The 23,110-nt window shown below is 39.3% G+C and overlaps 1 long non-coding RNA gene across 1 annotated transcript; it reads right to left on the bottom strand.

The window, feature by feature from the left end:
- Window positions 1-933: 933 nt before the first annotated feature.
- LOC117083356 lies at window positions 934-21,821 on the bottom strand. Its single transcript, XR_004437059.1, has 3 exons — window positions 21,738-21,821; window positions 20,217-20,325; window positions 934-1,790 (listed from the first exon to the last, which is right to left on the bottom strand). It is a non-coding gene; the product is annotated as an uncharacterized LOC117083356 (long non-coding RNA).
- Between the last annotated feature and the right edge of the window lie 1,289 nt (window positions 21,822-23,110).

Here is a 23,110-nt window from a genome sequence, read left to right as displayed (position 1 = left end):
TCAATTTATGAAAAATTTGAATACTTTTTTAACATTAGCCAATATGCACACACATAGAATTTCTTTTACAATATTAAATGTTTTACAAACCTTGCACAACTTGCTCAAACCTTTGGCTTAAAATAATCCTGTAACACTCTAAACAAACCTGCCCCCACCAAATTTGCCATATTATCTTTTGCCAAAATACCTTGGATGTAAAACTGTTTCTTAAGTAGCCTCAATTACATGGAACAATGCTAACTCTTAGCAACTTTTAGTTTTGGCGAAAAACTTGGCAAATGTAAACCAAATATGAAATTATAAGACCCCCCCCCCACCATCTGAATGAACTCCTCCTCTCAGCCAAGAACATTTCAGAGTTAATCAGAAAATCTAGTTCTGGCATTGTGGAAGAGGGGATTAGACATGCCTCATTATATACCTCCAGCATTAACATTAACACAAACATTAAGTCTGATAAGAAACATTTACAATCTATTTCCTCTGAAGCCTGCTACCTGGAGGCTTCTTCTGCACAATAAAACCTTGGTCTCCACAACCCTTCATCTTGACTCAGCCACTCCTTTCTACTGCTGATAACTCTTCTAACCAACTACCAATCATAATATGTTTGAATCTGGCAAGTGTGGTTGCTCACACCTGTAATGCCAGCACTTTAGGATGCCAAGGAAGGTGGATCCCTTGAGCTCAGGAGTTCCAGACCAGTCTGGGCAACGTGGTGAAACCCAGCCTCCACCGAAAAAAAAAATACGAAAAACTTAGCCAGGCATGGTGGTCCTTAGCCAGGCGTCTGTGGTCCTAGCTACTTGAGACACTGAAGAGGTAGGATCACCGGAGCTCAGTGGGCAGAGGTTGCAGTGAGCCAAGACCACACCACTGCACTCCAGCCTGGGTGACACAGTGAGACCCCATATCAAAAATAAATAAATTAATTAAAAGGGGTATATTTCAATCTCCCTATGACCTGGAAGCCCTCACTTAAGTTGTCTTGCCCACTCAGATCAAACCAATGTAAATCTTACATGTATTGACTGATGCAGGATGTCTCCCAAAAATGCACAAAAACAAGCTGTGCCCCGACCACCTCGGGCACATATCATCAGGACTCCCCTGAGGCTGTGTGACAGGCATGACTTTAACCTTGGCAAAATAAACTTTTTAAATTGACTGAGCCCTGTCTCAGATATTTTGGGTTCACAATTAGTAACCACAGGGATTGTGAGTGGAGGTGCCCCTGATCTTTGACAAATCTCCTGTCAGTGCTTGATACCAACTTGATCTATCCTTATGGCTCAAACCAATGAGACAATTTGCTGAGACCTGGGGTTCCCCTCCCTCAAGAGAATCCCTAATATCCCCAAATTTGGTTGACATCTAAAGTTTATTTTCCTGTACAACTTCTTTTATGGAGTTTCGGTTGATTCCGACAGTGAAGGCAAGTTGTCCTGCTTCCATACGGATAAAAGGCAGGTAACTCCTTTCTGGAGTTTTAGCTCACCTCCAATAGAAAAGGTGAGTTTGAGTTTCTTCTTGCTTCTAAAATGGCAGAGAGCAGTCTTCAGCCAGGGCCCCATTGCTAGGTAAGTAGCTGAGTTGGGTTTCATTTGTTTTGTAAATTCTCCTTAATGACTAAAGGGTGCAACTGACAACCAGCTGGTCTTAATTTCCTCTTTCCATTAGAGCATTCTGTGATCATATTGTTGGCTTTCGTTGTTATTATTCCAGTCTTTCTCCCAACTGATTCGACCAACTCTACCGGCCTCTGAATTGTCTAAAATTCCTCACAGCTGCAAAAAGAAAGAAAAAGCCCTGCACTTGGTTTCTGTGTTTGCTTCTTGTCTTACTTTTCTTTCCCCTATTCCTCCTTCTCCTTTTCAATCTTTGGTACCAAGAAAAATATCTATAGCAGGCTTCTAATCACTTGAACCCCTCAAGATGCCACTCACCCTTTTTTGAAATGCTCTGTTTTCTTTGTGGAGTTTCAAGAGCCACGGGCACATTCTTCTTACGTCTAAATCTCTGTTTTCAGGTATCCCATTATCTTACCATTTTATTTTGGGGGGTACTAGAGATTACTTTTTATTGAGAGGATTTGACCTTAGCAAGTGTGATGGCAGATGAGAGTTAAAAAGTTAGGGGTGACTTAGGACTGTATACAGGAAGTGGTCTTAGCTGTGTGTGTGTGTGTGTGTGTGTACTATTAATAGTCTAAAAGCAGACTTAAAGCAGGCAGAAAAAAAGCAGAGAAATAGAGAACTTATTAGTTGCAGGTTGACCTTTGAGCTCTGAATTTTCCTTGATGTAATTTGCTTGTCAGTTTAAAACGTGCATAAGATCATACCTGATGTGTAACAATCTGGAGTGTTAGAAAACCTGTCGTGCCCTTCCATTTACACAACCACTTGTAAATGAGGCCCCATAAATCCTAACGGGGTGCCCAAGAGAGGTTGCTCTCCTTGTCTTTCTTTATTCTTAATTTGTTTTCCACAGTTTTTCATAAAAGGAGGAACATATAATATATATTATATATATATGTATAATATTATATATATTAATATATATATAATATTATATATTTCATATATATATATTATACAAAAAACTTAGCCAGGCATGGTGGCAGACATCTGTGGTCCTAGCTACTTGAAACACTGAAAAGGTATATACATATATACAAAATATATATATATATATTTTCCCTTGGAAGTTGTTTGTTTAGGATCCTAATTCTAGTTCAGAGGTGCATTCTAAAGAGTCTTCTTCATTGCCTTTTCTCTTCCAATTAATCTTAATTGGCTTGTCTATCCATTTGGGTGAGAAACTGGACTGTTAATTTTATAGATAAATGGGAGACTGAGTTTCCTCAGGTCCAAAGAGAAAAGGCATATTGATTCTCTCCGCTGAATGGTATCTTTGGGTGGTGAAGGGCTGATTGGGAGTGTCTAGGGTGTTGATGCCCTGCAATGCTGCCGTGGCACTAAGGGAACTCTCAACAATCTGATTTTAAAAGTTTCATCCAGGAAACACATATAGGAGCTGGTCACTCCACACTGTGAGCTCTTTTTTGCAGGTGACAGACCTTCAGAGAGAGAAGCTGAGGCACGTAAGAGGGCAGAAATCACTCGGTGGTGAGACACTGTGGAATCCCATCCACAATCAGTACATTTTGATCCACTCCACTAAATCCTAGGCCACAGCCCAGTTCCTCCTTTTAAGAAAAAATGTGGAATACAAATTATCTAAGAATAAAGAAAGACAAGGAGAACAACCTCTCTTGGGCACCTCGTTTGGATTTATGGGGCCTCTACTTACAAGTGGTTGTGTAAATGGAAGGGCACGTCAGGTTTTCTAAAACTCCAGATTGCTACACATCAGGTATGATCTTATGCACGTTTTAAACTGACAAGCAAATTACATCAAGGAAAATTCAGAGCCCAAAGGTCGACCTGCAACTATTAAGTTCTCTATTTCTCTGCTTTTTTTCTGCCCGCTTTAAGTCTGCTTATAGGCTATTAATAGTCTGCTTTAAGACTTCACTTTAGACTACTAACAGTCTAAGAGTTTACTATCAAAGGAAACTACTCGGATAAAAATCTAGTTTTCATCCAACTTTTTCTGTTATTGTTTTTGCTAACCAATGAGCTTGTATTAACATCTCATTGCTAGAGTTCTGAAGTAAAAACTATAGGCTACTAATCTTTGTATGAGTGTGTATGTGTGTGTTTATGTGTATGTGCACTTTTTTTTGTATTTCCGGCCACAAAGTACCAAACTTGGCTTAAACTTAAAGAGTACTCATAAATTTAATAAGAAGCCCAAATACTTTTCAAGTTCACAAGACTTAAGTAAACTAGCTTCAAAATTATTGGTAAATCAATATTAGAAATGTCAAGAATTGGCAGCATACATTTTTGTATTTATTGATTAAGCCATTTCATAGTTATCCCTGTGAAATACTATATAAGATGTCAAAATTTGGCATAAGGGTTATAAAACTATAAACCCAGCCAAATCTGAATGATCTTTGCTTGTGTAATTTTAAAATACATAAGACATTAATATCATTATTGCTGAAAAGTCAAATCTTCAATATTTTGCAAACATATAAACATACATTTAATCTTTTTCTTTTTTCCTATTTTTTTGGTTTATTTTGAGACCGAGTCTCTCTCTGTTGCCCAGGCTGGAGTACAGTGGCATGAACTCAACTAACTGCAACCCCTGCCTCCCAGGTTCAAGTGATTCTCATTCTTCAGCCTCCCAAGTAGCTGAGATTACAGGTGTGTGCCACCACAGCTGGCTAATTTTTGTATGTTTAGTAGAGACAGGGTTTCACCATGTTGGCCAGACTGGTCTCAAACTTCAGGCCTCAAGTGACTGACCTGCCTCAGCCTCCCAAAGTGCTGGGATTACAGGATTGAGCCACCACAACTGCCTATATTTAATCTTAAGGTTCTTACTTAAGTAATTACCTGAAATTCACAGGCTATAAAATGGTTGAGGAAAAATAACTTTAAACGGTGACTAACAGTTTTATGAATAATCTAGGTAAACTATTAAAATAACAATGTGATAGGTTTGGTTGTGTCCCCACCCAAATCTCATCTTGAATCTCCATGTGTTGTGGGAGGGAACAACTGGGATGTAACTGAACCACGTAGGCAGGTCTTTCCCCTGCTATTCTCGTGATAGTAAGTCTCACGAGATGTGATGATTATTATAAGGGGCAATTTTTCTACACAAGCCCTTTTTGCCTGTTGCCATCAGTGTAACATGTGACTTGCTGCTCTTGCCTTCTGTCATGATTGTGAAGCCTCCCAAGCCATGTGGAACTGTAAGTTTAATAACCCTCTTTCTTTTGTAAATTGCCCAGTCTCGGGTATGTCTTTATCGGCAGTGTGAAAACGCACTAATACACTAGGTAAATGAAATGGAATAAATATTTAGAAACAAATTTGTCATAATTTAGGATCTAAACTTATGTTAAATATTTTATTAAATGTCTGAAATTTCTAGGTATTTTCTAATTTAAATGTACATGTATTAATAAATCATTCTTGTCTTACTAATGTAAAGTAACATTCTTGTTACTAATGTGTTCTTAGTAACAAATTTTGGTCTAATTCAAAACTTCTTTAAATGTTTTATATAAATCAAGGTTAAAAAGGAACCAGGAAATGACAGCAATGTTTAAAAAAAAGTTAAAAAAAATAAGGATTTTTTTTTTTGTAAGAAAGCTTAACCAAAAGTAAATTTATATGAGAGTCTTGGATGATAAATTTTTTTCCTAAAACGACGGGATTGTTCAAGAAAGATAAATATGTCTTTTTCAAGCCAGAAAATCCAAGCATTTTCTGAATGGCTTAAATCATATCAAGGTTAGTAAAACACAGAAAAAAAAAGAATTTTTTAAAATATGTGATTAATTGACTATAATTAAGAAAAAATAGGCCAGGCGCGTGGCTCAAGCCTGTAATCCCAGTACTTTGAGAGGCCGAGGTGGGTGGATCACGAGGTCAGGAGATTGAAACCATCCTAGCTAACACAGTGAAACCCGTCTCTACTAAAAATACAAAACAATTAGCTGGGTGTGGTGGCGGGTGCTAATTGGGAGCCTGAGGCAGCTAATTGGGAGCCTGAGGCAGAAGAATGGCATGAGCCCAGGAGGTGGAGCTTGCAGTGAGCGGAGATGGAGATGGTGCCACTGCACTTCAGCCTGGGCGACAGAGCGAGACTCCATCTCAAAAATAGAAATAAATAAATAAATAAACAAACAAACAAATAGAAAAAATATAATAAAGTTCTTCTAGAAATTGAACACTGATATTAAAAATACACTTACATGAAACTAATTGGATAAAACACAATTTCTTTAAAAATATTAATACAAGTAGTTTTTAATTTTTAAATTCTATAATCTATTTCTTTTTGAAATTATTCAAATTGCTATCTTAGAAGCTGTACCCAGCTGCTTCGTCTTCCCTCGTTTAAGAAGGCCTTGGATGGTAACTCTCCTCTTTAGCATTTGCTATAGCTTTTTAATTGATAGTCTAAAGTAAATGAGATAATTTCTGAAAACAGGAAAATGAAATATCTTTTGGGTCTCATGCACTTGTTTATATGCGTCACTGTGAAGTGATATTTCACTATTAAACTGCATGAAAGAGCACGAATCAATCAACCTAAAGGAAGGGCCAATCAGACTGATAGAAGCTAGCTCAGATGCTTTTTAATTCATAGGACTTCAGTAATCTTTGGTAAGATTAATCTGGTAAATTTAATCTTAAAATTCTCTTCAATAGTTTAAAATCTTAAAGCCAATGTTAAATTAAAATCTCAGTTTTTTACCCTAGGAATTTCGGTTATTCAAAGTTAAAAGAGCAGGAGTGTAAAATGTGTTTTTGGTGAAGCTTATAAAACACAAATGTGGATTTTGCTAAAGAAAATGTCACTTTTTCCTAGTTAGAAAACTATTTGAGTCACTTTAAAATACTATATATTATTTATATGTAATACATATACATGTATATACACATATAAAATTAAATGGATAAAAGAAAAAAATTAAACACTAGGGTACACCTGTGGTGACCAAGAAGATCCTCAATGTGGCTTAAAGGCAAAACCAAGTAACTATTAAACCATAGGATATAATGTAAATAAATTGTTCCATATTGTAGGTTAGTATCATATTCTTGAGCTTTACTATAATGAACTGTAAACATAACTACTTTAAGAACAAAATCCTTAATTGTAAATGCTGCAGAATAAAAGCACTTGTTTGGGTTGATGCAGGACCCGCAGGTCACTATTAAACAATCACTGATTGTGATGCAAGTGCACAGGAGGTTATGCCTGCAACCAATCTAGTGGACCGGGTAAACACCACTGTAAGGTCTATTCACTCTGAGAAGGGGACTACCCAACTCTCCCTACAAAATATCAAATGGAGCACCCCAGATGAAGCAGTTAATATGCTTCATATGCAAGCCCTGTGGGACTGGCTTTTATGATGTCTGGGATATTTCCCCACCAAATATGACTATTTCTTAGGAATTCCCAGTGTAAAAAACTGCAATTTTAATTCCACATTGGCTTGAAGATTTTAAACTATTGAAGAGAATTTTAAGATTAAATTTACCAGGTTAATCTTACCAAAGATTACTGAAGTCATGTGAATTAAAAAGCATCCGAGCTAGCTTCTATCAGTCTGATTGGCCATTTCTTTAGGTCAATTGATTCATGCTCTTCTTGTAGAACAGAAGATGGCTTCCTGTTCTGATAGCTGATGACTTGGCTGACACTCACCCCTTACCCCAGCACCTGGACCAATTTCCTTATATGGTGCTCTCACTATTTTCTTTTTTTCTTTTGTTTGAGACAGAGTATTGCTATGTCACCCAGGCTAGAGTGCAGTAGTGCGATCTCGGTTCACTGCAACCTCCGCCTCCCGGGTTCAAGTGATTCTCCTGCCTCAGCCTCATAAGTAGCTGAGATTACAGGTGTGTGCCACTATGCCCAGCTAATTTTTGTATTTTTAGTAGAAACAGGATTTCGTCATCTTGGCCAGGCTGGTCTCGAACTCCTAATCTCATGATTCACCCACCTCAGCCTCCCAAAGTGCTGGGATCACAGGCATGAGTCACCGCACCCGGTCACCTATTTTCAATGTCTCTTTTGGTTACCTTTCAAAATGTTCAACAATTAGACATATACTTCATTTATTTATTTTCATTTTTTTCTATTTTTAGGTTTAAGGGATATATGTGCAGGCCTGTTACATGGGTAAATTGCATGTCACTGGGGTTTGGTGTACAAATGAGATCGTCACCCAGGTGGTGACCACAGTACCCAATAATTTTCTGACCCATAGCCTCATGCCACCCTCCCCACTCAAGCAGGCCCCAGTGTCTACTGTTCCCATCTCTGTGTCCATGTGTACTCAATGTTTAGCTCCCACTTATAAGTGAGAACCTGGGGTATTTGGTTCCCTGATGCTGCATTAATTCATTTAGGATAATGGCCTCCAGCTGCATCCAATGTGCTGGAAAGGACATGGTTTTTCTTCTATGGCTATGTAATATTCCATGGTATATATGTACCACATTTTCTTTATCCAGTCCACTGCTGATGGACATCATATATGCAACTTCAAACTATACTACTAGGCTACAGTAACCAAAATAGCATAGTAGTGTTACAAAAACAGACACACAGACCAATGGAACAGGTTAGAGAACACAGAAATAAAGTCACACACCTACGACCACCTCGTCATCAACAAAGTCAACAAAAATGAGCAATGGGGAAAGGACTCCCTATTCAATAAATGATTCTGGGATAACTGGCTAGCCATATGCAGAAGATTGAGTCTGGGCCCCCTACCTTTCACCATATACAAAAATTAACTCAACATGGATTAAAGATTTAAATATAAGACCTCAAACTATAAAAATCCTGGAAGACAACCTAGGAAATACTCTTCTCAACATCAGCCTTGGCAAGGAATTTTTGGCTAAGTTTCCAAAAAACCAACTGTAGCAAAAACAAAAAAAGACAAGTGGTACCTAATTAAACTAAAAGCTGGGAGGCTGAATCGGGTGGATCACAAGGTCAGGAATTCAAGACCGGCCTGACCAACATGGTGAAACTCCATCTCTAATAAAAATACAAAACTTAGCTGGGCATGGTGGCACACACCTGTAATCCCAGCTACTCAGGAGGCTGAGGTAGAAGAATCGCTTGAACCCAAGAGGCAGAGGTTGCAGTGAGCCCAGATCACACCACTGCACTCCAGTCTGGGTGACAGAGTGAGACTCCGTCTCTAAATAAATAAATAAATAAATAGTAAAATAAAAGTTAAAACACAGCAAGACAAACTATCAACAGAGCAAACAGACAACCTACAGAATGGGAGAAGATACAAATGATGTATCCAACAAAGGCCTAATATCCAGAATCTATAGACAACTTAAACAAATGCAGCTTAAACAGAACCCTTACTATGTAGCAGGTTCTGTATGCATAAGCCTCTCTTGGTTCTTATTTTGGTGGCCTCTGTTTACTTACACAAAGAGAAAGAACTGCTATTCCCATAAATCATGGCTTTGAAAATGGCCACAGTTCCCTGGGTGTGCTTGCTCATGCCTGTAATCCCAGCACTTTGGGAGGCCGAGGTGGGCGGATCACGAGGTCAGGAGATCAAGGGCAACCTGACCAACACGGTGAAACCCTATCTCTACTAAAAATACAAATAATTAGCCAGGAGTGGTGGCATGCACCTGTAATCCCAGCTACTCAGGAGGCTGAGGCAGGAGAACTGCCTGGACCCGGGAGGCGGAGGTTGCAATGAGTCTGATCATGCCACTGCACTCCAGCCTGAGTGACACAGCAAGACTCCATCTCAAAAAGAAAAAAAGAAAAAAAGAAAAGAAAATGGTAACAAAGTTATAACAGTTGGATGATCTTTGCATTTATGTTAGTGTGGTGGTGACAGTATATGGGGCAGCAACATTTTGTTGTAGGCAAAGGTGTTAAATTTGATTGTGGAAGAAAGGTGTATGTTATGGATGAGATGTCAAAAGACAGAAGATAGGTGGCATTTGTTCGTTTTTCTGGCCACTCAGTACCTTTTGAATTTTTTTGAAACAGGGGCTCACTCTGTTTGTTGTCCAGGATTGAGTGCAGCGGTGCTGTCACAGCTCACTGCAGCCTCAGAGTCTTGGGCTCAAGTGATCCTCCCACCTCATCCTCTCAAAATGTTGGCATCACAGGCATGAGTCATACTCCCTGTCCATTTTGAACATTTTTGCCAGATCTAGGAAATTTCTTCAGTTCCTTGGGCTCTTTTGAAGTAGGGCATGTGACTAAGTCTTGTGTCTAAGCTTCACCAATGAAACTCATATCAAGATATTTCAAAATTGATCAACTTAAGGTTTCAAATGGAATTCGTTTTGTGGGCAAGGGTGGAGGTGGAGGTTCCAGCTTTCACAGGCAAGAGTAGTTGCTCATGTACATGTATCAGGTGCAGAGAGCACATTCGTGTGTCAACAGTGGCAATTCCCATAGTTCTTGTGCCAGCAGGAGAGGCAGGTGACTTACTCACTATACCTGTCCTGTGGCATAATTTTGGGTGTAGTTCCTAGAAGCCTAACTGTGAGCCTGGATTTCTGTCCCTCCCAATCATTCTGTGAGCTACCTACCTTTTTGGCTTAATTATGCAGAGGCTGGGACTGCTGCTGTCAACTGAAAGCCTTGAATGTTCAAGTATTAAACAATAAAACAGGCCAGGCCTGGTGGCTCATGCCTGTAACCCCAGTGCTTCACAAGGCTGGGGCAGGTGGATCGCTTCAGCCCAGGAGTTTGAAACCAGCCCGGGCAACATGGTAGAACCCAGTCTCTACAAAGAAATACAAAAATTAGCCGGGCATGGTGATGTGCGTGTGTAATCCCATCCACTTTGGAATCTGGGGAGGGAGGATCATCTAAGCCCGGGGAGGTCAAAGCTGCAGTATCATGAATGCACCACTGCACTGCAGCCTGAGTGACAGTGTAACCATCTCAAAAAAAAAAAAAAAAAAAATCAAATAGTAAAAATCATATATCTCCTCCCTTTAACCCCCCACCCTCCAGCTTTTGGTGTTTTACAGGTATTTCATTATTGGATGATGATATTCACTTGAGTGACTAGTAGGGTAGGATACAAATACAATTGGTATCTTAATTGAATTGGGGGAGTTGTTTCATTAAAACTGCATAAAACTGGCTGGGTGCCATGGCTCATGCCTGCACCCAACACTTTGGAAAGTCAAGGCAGGCCTCCACTTGAGGCCTGGAGTTTGAGACCAGCCTGGCCAACATGGTGAAACTCCGTGTCTAATGAAAATACAAAAATTAGCTGAGTGTCATGGCCAGCCTGGCCAAGATGGTGAATCCCCATCTCTACTAAAAATACAAAAATCAGCCAGGCGTGGTGGCACGCACCTGTAGTCCCAGCTACTTGGGAGGCTGAGGCAGGAGAACCGCTTGAACCTGGAAGAAGGAGGTTGCAGTAAGCCAAGATCGTGCCACTGCACTCCAGTCTGGGCAACAGAGTGAGACTCTGTCTCAGAAAAAAAAAAAAAAAGAGTATGGGAGAGAAAAAAAAAGGCCAAGAAATTAGGAAATTCCTGTGAAGGTCACAACCTAAGCCCTCTGGTGCATGATAGGGTCGGGGGAAGGGTGTTAATCATAAGATTACAGAGAACTTCCCCTCTGCAATACCTTACCTCTGTCTCGACAGAGCTACAGTATAAAAATTGGATTCCAACTGAGAGAGCTGAAAGACAGTCTCCATTTAAGAAAGAACTGTTAAGGAAACCCCAACACAAAAGAGAAGACATGAATAAAGACTAGAAGAATTGAAGCTGCAACACCGACAGCACACAATGAACACGGCCTAACTCCTAGGCAGATGAACCTCAAACTTTATACTGAATGTGTATTCAACTCAGTTCCTATTATGGGATACATCATGTCCAGCTTTTTCTAACAAAAATTACAAGGCATGCTGAAAATAAAACAAAACATCTTCCAAAAAAACAAAGCAAGCATTGAAACCAGACCCAGATAAGGCAGAGGTTTTGGAATTATCAAGCTGTGAATTTAAAATAACTGTGATGACTGTGCTAAGGGTTTAATGTAAAAAGTGGACAACTTGCCACAAAATTGGCAACACCAGATGGGTGATATGAGCATAGATATGGAAATTCTAAGAAAGAATCAAAAAGAAATGCTAGAAATCAAAGCTACTGTATTAGACATAAAGAATGCCTTTAGTGGTCTCACCGGTAGACTAGGAAAATCAAGGAAAGAATCAGTAACCCTGAAGCTGAGTCAACAGAAACTTCACAACTTGAAATGAAAAGAGAGGGGAAAAAAGTGAAACCAAATATCCAAGAACTCTGGGACGATTACAAGGTGTAATATATATGTAAAGAGAATACCAGAAGAGGAAGACAGAAATGACCAACAGAACTATTTGAAAATTCATCACTTAAAAATTTTCTAAATAAATGTCAGACCCAAACCACAAGTCCCAGAAGCTCAGAGAACACTAATGAAGTATGAAAAAAACCTACCCCTAGGCATATTATATTCAAACTACAGAAAACAAAAGACAAAGAGAGATTCTTGAAAGAAGCCAGAGAGGGAAACCACCTCACCTAAAAAGGAACAAGGAGAACAATGACAATGTATAATATTTCTCTTCAGCAATCACGCAAACAAAGAGTAAAACGTTTAAGTTGTTAAAACAAAAAACAAAACAAAAACCCCACACAGCTAGAATTTTGTATCCAGTGAAATTATCCTTCAAAAGTAAGGGAAAAACAAAGACTTTCAGAGACAAAAACTGACTGCATTTACCACCAATAGACCTACATTTCAAGAAATGTTAGAAGAAGGTGTTCAGAGGGAAGGAAAATGACATAAGTCAGAAATACCAAATCATGGCCGGGTATGATGGCTCATGCCTGTAATCCCAGCACTTTGGGAGGCTGAGGTCAGGAGTTCGTGACTAGCCTGGCCAACATAGTGAAATCCTATCTCTACTAAAAACAAAAAATTAGCCAGGAGTGGTGGCACACACTAGTAATCCTAGCTATTCGGGAGGCTGAGGCAGGAGAACTGCTTGAACCCAGGAGGCAGTGTTTGCAGTGGGCTGAGATAGCACCATTGCACTCCAGCGTGGGTGACAAGAGCAAGACTCAGTCTCAAAGAAAAAAAAAGAAATTACAAATCTTTGTAAAGAAGGGAAGAGAAGGGAAAGTCATTTGTGGAGGAATAAAGGTAAGACTTTTTTAAAAACCAAAAGTATTATATTGAATTATTAATCAGGAATAAACTAACTTTTCCTATGTCTATTCAATGTTCTACTGACAAAATGATTAGAAAAGAAGCATTGAAAGTGTCTCTATTTGCAATGTTTCTAAGGTTCTACTTGCTTCTTACAGAGTATTTTTTTTTTTTTACAGACAGGTTCTTGCTTTAAAAAAGATAGCCTCAAACTCCTGGGCTCAAGCAATCCTCCCACCTCAGCCTCCCAAGTAGCTGGGACTACAGGTGTGTGCCACCATGCCTGGCTAATTTTATTTCTTGTAGAGACAGGGTCTCACTATGTTGCCTAGGCTTGTTTTGAACTCCTGGTCTCAAGTGATTCTCCCTCCTCAGCCTCTAAAAGTGCTGGGATTATAGGAGTGAGCCACCATGGCTGGCTTGTTTATACAGTAATTCTAAGCCATATACAATACAGTGAATACAATGAGTGAATCCACCAAGGTCACAAGATGAAGGCTAAGACATAAGAAACAATTGGTCAGGCAAGGTGGCTCATGCCTGTAATCCCAACATTTTGGGAGGCCAACGTGGGCAGATCACCTGAGGCCGGGAGTCTGAGACCAGCCTTACCAACATGGAGAAACTCCATCTCTGCTAAAACTATAACATTAGCTGGGCTTGGCGGTGTGTATGCCCGTAATTCCAGCTACTCGGGAGGCTGAGGCAAAAGAATCACTTGAACTTGGGAGGCAGAGGTGGCGGTGAGCCGAGATCAAGTCATTGCACTCCAGCTTGGGCAACAAGAGTAACACTCTGTCTCAAAAAACAAACACACATACACACACACACACACAAATTCTGTTTTTCTATGTCAGCAACAAACATTTTAAAATAAAGTTTAAACAAAACAATTCCATATATAATAGCCTCAAAACATAAAATATTTAAGAATAAATCTTACAACAGATGTGCAAGACCAGTCTATGGCCAACTGAGGCACATAACTGAAAGACGACCTACATAAATATGAAGACAGATAAAACAGTCAGGGCACAGTGTTTCACACCCATAATCCAAACACTCTGGGAGACTGAGGATGGAGGCTTGAACCCAGGAGTTCAAGACTAGCCTGGGCAACATGGCCAAATCCCCTATCTACTAAAGATACAAAAAATTAGCCAGGTGTAGTGGCAAGCGCCTGTACTCCCAGATATTCAGGAGGCTGAGGTGGGAGGATGGTTTGAGCCTGGGAGGCAGAAGTTGCAGTGAGACAAGCTCTCACCACTGTACTCCAGCCTGGGTGATAGAACCAGACCCTGTCTCAAAAAAAAAAAAAAAAGATAAAACATATTTATGAATCTGAAGATTGAACATTGTTACATTTCAATTATTTCCAAATCTGTCCAAGCATAGTAAGAGCAGGCTTTGAAATATAAACTTAAGAATATCCAAAGCCTTCTAGATAAGAAGAGTCGAACTGAGAGGCCAAGGCGGGAGGATCACCTGAGCTCAGCAGTTCAAGACCAGCCTGAACAAAATAATGAGACCCCCACCTCTACAAAAAAATTTTAAAACTAGTAGGGTAGGGTGGTGCATGCCGGTAGTCCCAGCTACTCAGATGGGTGAGGTGGAAGGATCACTTAAGCTCAGCAGGTCAAGGCTGCAGTGAGCTGTGATCATGCCGCTGTACTCCAGCCTGTGAAACAGTGAGACCCTCTCTCAAAACATAAAAAGAACAGAGTTGTAGAGGACATACACAACTTGGGTTTAGAACTTAGGAGTTAGCCTTTAGCTAGATAATGTGGTATTGGCACAGGCAGTCACTGATGAGCTTTAACGTGCCTAAGAATCACCTAGAGTTCTTGTCAAACACAAACTGCTGCACCCTGCCCTAGAGTCTCTCAGTTAGTAAGTCTGAAGAGGAGGCAGAGAATCTGCTTTTCTAAAAGATTTCTTAACTTTGATTTTGGAATAATTGCATACATACATAAATACAATTTTTTTACAATCATTAATTCTTCTATATTGGTAAACAAATTTATTAGCCCTAATACTGTGTGTGTGTGTGTGTGTGTGTGTGTGTGTGTGTGTTCCTTGGCAGTGGTGCAATCTCAGCTCACTCCAACTTCCACCTCCTGGGTTCAAGTGCTCAGCCTCTTGGGTAGCTGGGACCACAGGTGCATGCCACTACACCCAGCTAAGTTTTGTATTTTGGGTGGAGACAATGTTTCACCATGTTCCTCAGGCTGGTCTCCAACTCCTGGCCTCAAGTGACCCACCTACCTCGGCCTCTCAAAGTGCTGGGATTACAGGCATGAACCACAATGCCCAGCCTTTTTTTCTTTTCTAAGATAGTGTCTCAAACCATTGCCCAGGCTGGAGCACAGTGGCGCAATCACAGCTCACTGCTGCCCTGACTACACAGGCTCAAGTCATCCTCTCACCTCCTCATTAGTAGCTGGGACCACAGACTCATGCCAACACTCCCAGCTACTTTTTTTTCTTTTTTGGTAGAGAGCGGGCCTCATTATGTTGCCCAGGCTGGTCTTGAATTCCTAGGCTCAAGTCATCCTACCTCATCTTCCCAAATTACTAAGATTAAAAGCATGAGCCACTATGCTTGGCCCCAGGTATTTTCTATAGTCAAGATCCTATCATTGCCTAACAGAGGTACTGTTTGTTCTTCCTTTCCCATCTTCATGCCTTTTATTTCATTTTCTTGCTTAATTGCCTGGGAACAACCTCCACTACAAAGCTAAATAGAGATGTAAAGAGTGGACATCTTGTTTCTCATCTTTGGAGAAAAGCTTTAAGCCTTTTCCCATTAACTATGTTAGCTCTGGGCTTTTGTACATGGGCTTAAGGTTTGTAGCAGGTTAAGAAAACCGCTTTCTATTCCTATTTTATTGTTTTCATCCTGTTGCATTTTCAGGAAATGTCTTTTCTGCATCTATTAGAATGATCATGAAGTAGTCGTCCGTAATTATAGGAACAGAATATGCTCCCTTAATTGATTTTCCTTTATTGAGCTAACCTTGCACTCTTGAGATAAGTCCCACTTGGTTACAATGTATACTCCCTTTTATATGTTGCTGCATTTGGTTTGCTAGTTGTTTCCACACCTATGTGCACAAGAAACATTCGTTTATATGTTTTTGAGTTTGTCTCATTTTGCTATCATTGAAATACTGCTCTTCAAGAGTACCTTCAGAAATGTTCCCTCATCGGTTACTTTTGGAAAACTTTGTGAAACACTGGTGTCAATTCTTAGACAAACGTTTGGTAGACTCAACCATGAAAACCACCTAAGCCCAACCTTTTTGTTTTGTTTTGTTTGAAACAGGTTCTCGCTGTCACCCAGGCTAGAGAGCAGTGGTGTGATCATAGTTCACTGCACAATACCATGCCTGGCAAATTTTCTAAAAATTTTTTGTAGAGAAGGGTCTTGCTATGTTGCCCAAGCTGGTCTTGAACTCCTGATCTCAGGCAGTCCTCCTGCCTTGGTCTCCCAAAGCACTGAGATTACAGGCAAGAGCTACTGCACCTGGCCTCCACCTATTTTTATAGGAAGTTTTTGGGTTATTGATTTTATCTCTTTATGAGTAAAGAGAGGAGAGGTGAGTAAGTGTGGGGAGACAGAAAGAGAGAGAGAGAGAGAAAGGAAGAGTTTTTTTTTCTTTATTTCTTTATTTTTTTCATTGGGGGATGTGTTGCAGGATGGAGAATTGCTCCGTTGCCCAGGCTAGAGTGCAGTGGTGCAATCTCAGCTCACTGAAACCTCCACCTCCCAGGTTCAAGTGATTCTCTTCCTCAGTCTCCTGACTAGCTGGGACTACAGGCGTGCACCATCATGCCTGGCTAATTTTTGTATTTTTAGTAGACACAGGGTTTCATCATGTTGATCAGGCTGGTCTCAAACTCCTGACCTTGTGATCCACCTGCCTCAGCCTCCCAAAGTGCAGGGATTACAGGCGTGAGCCACCGCACCTAGCCAAGATTTTTTTCTTTTTCAGATTTTCTATTTCTTCTTAAGTAAAATTGGTAGTTTGTATTTATTTGAAGTTCAACATTTGTCTAAGTTTTCTAATTTGTCCGCATTCAGTTATTCTTAACTTTTCCTTTTAATTCTTTTATTTCTGTAAGTTCAATAGATATGTTCCTCTTCATTCATGATTTTACTAATTTCGATCTTCTTTTATTATTTTGGTTAGTATATCTAAAAGTTTATCAATTTTCTGTATTTTGACTTGTTGAATTTTTATATTCTCCTTTTATATTCTATTTCATTTATCTCTATTCTAATGTTTATCATTTCCTTAGTTCTAGTGATTTTAGGTTTACTTTGCTCTTTCCTTGTTTTTAAGAAAGTTGAGTTTTAGAAAGTTAGGTTACTGATTTGAGATCTTTACTCTTTCTCAGTGTGGTCATTTATGGCTATAAATTCTGTCTTAGCACTGTTTTAGCTATATGCCATAAATTTTAGTATGTTTTGTTTATCCTATACAAAGTATTCTCTAATTTTCCTTTTCATTTCTTCTCTGTCCCTCTGAATGTTTAGGCTTGTGTTGTTTACTTTCCACCTATTTAAAAAAATCCCAAGTATCTCTCTGTTACTGTTTTTTTTTTTCTTTTTCTTTTTTTTTTTTGAGATGGAGTTCCATTCTTCTTATCCAGGCTGGAGTGCAATGGCATGATCTCAGCTCACTACAACTTCCGTCTCCCAGGTTCAAGTGATTCTCCTACCTCAGCCTCCCAAGTAGCTGGGATTACAGGCATGTGCCACCATGCCTGGCTAAATTTTTTGTATTTTTAGTAGAGACGGGGTTTTACCATGTTCGCCAGGCTGGTCTCAAACTCCTGACCTCAGGTGATCTGCCAGGCTCAGCCTTCCAAAGTGCTGGGATTACAGGCCTGAGCCACCATGCCCTGCCACTGTTATTGTTTTTGAGGATGAAAAAAATCCCTTTTTTTTTTTATTTCATGGAACATTTTACAGGAACAGTTTTTGAAGTTCAGACAAATTGTGATTTACAGAAAATTCAAGGGGAAAACTGAGAGACATGAGGTAATCCCTGGGATGAACAACAGCTTTTAATATTTCTACTTATTCAAAATTTTTTCTGGTGAGTTTTTTTTTAATTATAGCAGGGACACTTAAGATGGTATCTAGCCACTTACATTTTTAAGTATACAACACTTAATTTTTTGACTACTGGGAAAATGTGGTACAGCAGGTCTCAAGAGCTTATTTATCTTGATTAAAGAAACCTTGTGCCCATTGAATAGTGTCTCCCCATCTCCTGTACACCCAGCCACTTGCAATCACCATTGTACTTTCTGTCTATGAATCTGACTGCTCTAGCCACCTCTATACATGCAATCATATAGTACAGTATGGCTGACATTCTGCTATTTTCTATATGTCTTACATCTCCTTTATTCCTCTGTTCTTCTATTACTGCATAATTTGCTATTAAATAGATATTTTCCAGGATAGCTTTTTAATTCCCTTGTTGATTTTTTACGCAATATATATTTTTTCAGTTATTTTCTTACTGAATTCCCTGGGAATTAAGTAACATCATAATTTGCTACAACTTTAAACTGGATTAATACCAATTCAATTACAACACTACACAGAACTGTGCTCTATACCTCCATTCACCTCTCAACCATGGTAATGTGAATACAACAAAACAAGATAATAGGGCACACTGAAATCACAAACTTAGAAATAATACCCAGAACTACAACACCTTGCCCAAGGTTGAGAAAAACTAATCTGAGATATAAATGTCCAAAAAAGAGACGCAAGTTCAAACCCCATCCAAGAGAGTATAAGAAAAAAGAAAATAGTGAATGACAGACATAGAGACAATTCAAATACACATCAAACGAATGCCTCAATACAGAAAAAAAGTATACCACACTACTTAAAAATATGCTACAAAACAATAAAATACTTTGAGATGTGATAGAACAGAATTCAGAATTACAAAAACTAAAAACTGAAGTGTTAGACTTGAAGACTACAATGAAAATGAAAACATTAATTTCAGAATAACAAAGTCAAAAGGAAGAAGAATTCAACCCATGAGTCTTCAGGAGTATTTTTAAAAACAAAAGGAAAGAAATATGCCAAAAGGACATGAAAGTCAATAACTGATCCATTTTATTGGTTTAATCTGGATTTTGCATATGTGTAAACTTTAATTAAAAGGTTTGTATCTTTTAAAAATTAATAAAAGTTCTACATCATCAGTTAATGGCAACTAATTACATTTCACAGACAATCCTAATTCTTAACAATGAAACAAAAAAATCATATAGGACTTGATTCTTCCTAACATATTGACATCTTAGCCTATAAATCACCCCTCACTAACTCTGCTCTGCTCTAACAGCTGCTCCTCAAACACACAAACCCTATTCCCCATTTAGGGCCTGTGCACGTGTTGTTCACTCTTGTTGGAATGCCCTTCCCCAAACAGTCCAATGACCTAAGGCCTCTACATCTCTGAACAAATGTTATCTACAGAGAAAAGAATCCCTGAACACCCTACATGTGTGAAGGTACCTATTCGTGTTTACTGACCTTTGTATTTCATGCCTGATGTGATTTATCTGTTTGTTTTCATGTGAATTTTATGTCTTCCTTAACATACTCAAATCTCATAATGACAGAAACATTACTCAGTATTACCACACTGACTGTGTCAAGCATGGCCCCAGGCAGAGAGTATTCAGTTATTTGCCGTATATACAAACAAATGTATTTTAGGGAATTGGGCCATATATATGAATCTATGTGCAATTGTGGATTGCAATATGTGGATTTTAATCCAAAATCCATGTAAAATGATGGCATCCTAGAAGGACAGTGCTTGTTCCTCAACTGGGAGGGAAAGAGAAGAAAAATAACACGGTGAGTAGGTACTGAAGGAAACACACAGTTCACTGGCTGTCTCACACTGAAATACCCATTTCTTCTCCACATCACAAGCCTCCTCACTGGGAAAGGAACTTTATGACCCATGAAAGTGTTAAATGGTGCTGCCATTCCTGACTCAATAAAGCTCAAGTCACTTCAATAAACACAAGGGAAACAGATTTAAGCCAGGCCTGGTGGCTCACGCCTATGAGCCAGCACTCTGGGAGGCTGAGGTGGGTGGACTGCTTGAGCCTAGGAATTTTGAGACCAACCTGGGCAACATAATGAGACCCCCATCTCTAAACAAAAGAAAGAAAGAAGAGAAAGAGTGAGAGAAGAAAGAAGGAAGGAAGGAAGGAAGGAAGGAAGGAAGGCAGGCTAGTTTCTTGAAAGGCAGCCCTGAAAATCACAATGGAAAAAGCACACATCCTACAGATGATAAACACATCCAGTGAGACCAAGTTACCATAGTTCTTCACCATCACCTCCTGGTACAAGGTCTTCTGAAACAGGTCAAGGTATTTCCACTCCTGATGGGAGAAGTCTAGGGCCACATCCCCGAACATTAGGAATTCCTGAAACAGCAAACCCACATATTACTGGGGAAATTAAAGAAAAGACTTAGAAAATGAAAGACTGCATTGCAGCAGAAGGGCAATATAACCAGTGCATAGATTAGAAATCTGTGCTATCAGGGAGGAGAATTCAGCAGAATGTCTACGTATTTTTGAAGAAGACTACAACACAGAAAAAAACTTTCTGCCTGCTTTGGGACACTTCTTAAATATCTGACCCTTTTGAAAATGACAAAATTAATAAAGTTCTTCTGTTAAATCCTTATTACATATGTAATAACCAAGAGGTATCTGCCTCATAAATTCTCAATGAATGTGTGCTAATTGAGAATATTTTCACTTGGAAGGAATTTAAAAATTTAATCATGAGACATTTTATCTAAAATATGGTATACGGTCTCAATTTTAGAAAACTATTCATAAGGCCAGGTGCGGTGACTCAAGCCTGTAATCCCAGCACTTTGGGAGGCCGAGGTGGGTGGATCACGAGGTCAGAAGATCGAGACCATCCTGGCTAACATGGTGAAACCCCGTCTCTACTAAAAAAATACAAAAAACTAGCTGGGGGAGGTGGCGGGTGCCTGTAGTCCCAGCTACTCAGGAGGCTGAGGCAGAAGAATGGCGTGAACCCGGGAGAGGGAGCTTGCAGTGAACCAAGATAGCGCCACTGCACTCCAGCCTGAGCAACAGAGCGAGACTCCATCTCAAAAAAAAAAAAAAGAAAAAAAAGAAAACTATTCATAAAATTAATAATGTCTTTAAGCATCACGTACTTCAGTATGTCAAATCTTACCATCAGCATTTTTCTTTCTTTTGACAAAACAAAAGGATTCTTGGGCACATAACATCATTATTTTATGGTATTTATTTTTCAGGGTTTTCTATCCAAATCCATGACCTCTGTGTTCATAAGTTTCAATCCAACAGACTAATTCACACAAAGCATGTGATTTTACCCTACACGAAGGTTTAGATCCTTCAATGCCATTTTTCACTTTACCTAGCTGAAAAACTCAGGTATCTGGAAAATTTCAAAGGCTTCTCATGAATGGTCAAATGGAACCACTGCCTTGGCCTCAACAAATGACAAAACTGACCTGAAATGTGTATATCTGTACATCAAAGAACTTGACTGCTTTCCCACATATCACTGCCCAAAACAGAAAAATGGGCACCTAGAGGACATTGAGTAATTTGGTCAATAATGACAGGAGTGCTAGTGAATTTACAGTGGCCCACAGAGGGAGGATGCCAGGTGATATGGCACATATTTGACAGGAAGAGCGAGAACTGAGGAACTGGTTAACTGAGCACTCTCTCATGGTAAAGATCTTTAGGGAAGATGATGACCAGACTTACATGGCCTAAAAAATAACATATACACATCAACATGAAGAGAAGTATTGACTTACACAGGTCATTGTTTTAGACAAGCAAGAGCCAATCAGTGCTCAGGATTTCTCTACCAGAGAAGTAGATTTGGGAGAACCCAGACCCGAAAGAAGAGAAGATCTTGAGATCTTTAGTGCTCCCCACAGGACTTCAGTGTCCCCCAGAGGACTCAGGGTAACAGTATTGTCCTGCGCTGCCATTCTAGATTCCAAACCGTCTCCCATCACATACAATTTGGGAAGTTTAGAATTCTGGAATAGCTAATTTCTTCCCCAAATTCCCAGATTTCTCACCTATACAGAGTCACAGAACAGAAACATGTCATCACTGAAGCCAGATCCAGAGAATTCAGTAGGAAATGTTCTGGCCAATGCACTATTATGGTGAGGCAGATGTGGACCTAAGATGAGGGAGCTCTGTCCTGCACTGAGCAGATGCACCTACTTCCCTTCCCATCTTCAAGGCCAAAGACAGAGCACATGATCCACACCAGAATCTCTTTTTAGTCTTGAGACTGGGCAAAATTGGTCAAGATAGAGGAGTTGGATGGCAAGTGCTCAGTATTGTGACCCTAGCAAAGATTCCTATTTTTTTCCAATACAGTTTTATTTCGGATCTTGACAGAAGGGTTTATTTTGTTTCTAAACCTGGCAGTTTGGTCAGGATATCCTCCAGATGGCTGCGAATTTCCTCATGCAAATTCCTAGGTAAATATAGAATAGACTATCACTGTCCTAGAATGCAAAGGAGTCATTAAATGTGAAGTTCATAAAAGTATTTAAGGACATGGACAATATTCTAAATTAATGTCAATGGAAAAAATCAGACTGACAGATACACTTATTTTTGTAAGATATATAACTACACATTCATACAGAGAGAAGAATGACAAACAGATAATCATCAAACAGGAGACAGAAAAAGTCTGGAAATTATATGACCGTGTTATAACAGTGTTTACAGTTTTTGTTTGGTTTTAATTTTGCTTATTATACATATATCACTGTCAGCCAGGCACAGTGGCTCCTACCTGTAATCCCAGCACTTTGAGAGCCCAAAGTAGGAGGATTGCTTGAATAAAGGATTTTGAGACCATCCTGAGCAACATAGTGACAGCCCATCTCTAAATTTAAAAAAATTGAAACAACTAAATAAATTGCTGTATATTCCATTTTCAGTCAATACATGAAACAAATGAAACAACTAAGTAAAGCTAAAGGAGAAGTAAAATAAGCCTCTGCTTAGCAACTTCTCCATAATCAGAGGTTAATAATCAGCATTTCTTAGATTTTAAATTGGATGTTGGTTTTTCCTTATTAACATTTCCTTCATAATTTTGTAACCATGGACATAGTAACTTGAAATATGTATATTTGTTTGAAGTTACTTCAGG

Source organism: Trachypithecus francoisi, unplaced genomic scaffold (genome assembly GCF_009764315.1).
Source record: "Trachypithecus francoisi isolate TF-2019V2 unplaced genomic scaffold, Tfra_2.0 Contig00328, whole genome shotgun sequence".
Taxonomy (NCBI): domain Eukaryota; kingdom Metazoa; phylum Chordata; class Mammalia; order Primates; family Cercopithecidae; genus Trachypithecus; species Trachypithecus francoisi.
This window is presented reverse-complemented; position numbering and strand designations above follow the sequence as displayed.